Consider the following 661-nt stretch of genomic DNA (forward strand, 5'->3'; position numbering starts at 1 on the left):
ACACATAGCTGCTCCACCTCCACTCACTCACACCCTTGTACCTCCTGTACCTTGCCCCTGACTCACAGCCCTGGCCTCCCCACCAAAAATGAAATCCCCTTTCATTGTCTCCAGTTCTGAGTCTTGCCCTTCATTCCTGAAACGCAATAGTTTTGCCTTTAAGATCTGCCACTCAGCCCTTAGCTAAGATGTCTGTTTGGGACAGATGACCGAGACTCTTAAGTCTCTGTGCTCATGCATAAGGCTCGCTGCCACCTGCCCAGACTCACCCTAACCACCCCCTCACTCCCCGTCTCAGTCAGTGTCCCTGGTGCAGGTTATGTCCTAGGACCTCAGCATCCTCCCATTCCCCAGATCTCTTCCCTACCCCTCCAGAATCTAATTCCCTCTCGGGATGACAATACTTAAATTTTTGGGAAGGAACTAGGAAAGGCCCTGAGGTGAGGAGAGCAGGAAGTTTGGGCTCACTGGCCCCCGGCCCAGTTCTGCCTCTGACATCCTCCTTCTATCCCAGGTTTCTAGCCCCTCCCCATGGGCACCCCAACCGGAATTTCAGGAGACACTGCGTCTGCTCTCAGGTTGATCAAAATCAGCTCTCCTGCCCTTGCCCTAGGGTTGGGAGGTAGGATGCCTGGGCTCTGGCAAGGGAATGGTATTCATA

This window comes from Petaurus breviceps, unplaced genomic scaffold, assembly GCF_028583685.1.
Source record: "Petaurus breviceps papuanus isolate PSGF00001 unplaced genomic scaffold, PetGlider_PUasm1.0 91041, whole genome shotgun sequence".
NCBI lineage: Eukaryota > Metazoa > Chordata > Mammalia > Diprotodontia > Petauridae > Petaurus > Petaurus breviceps.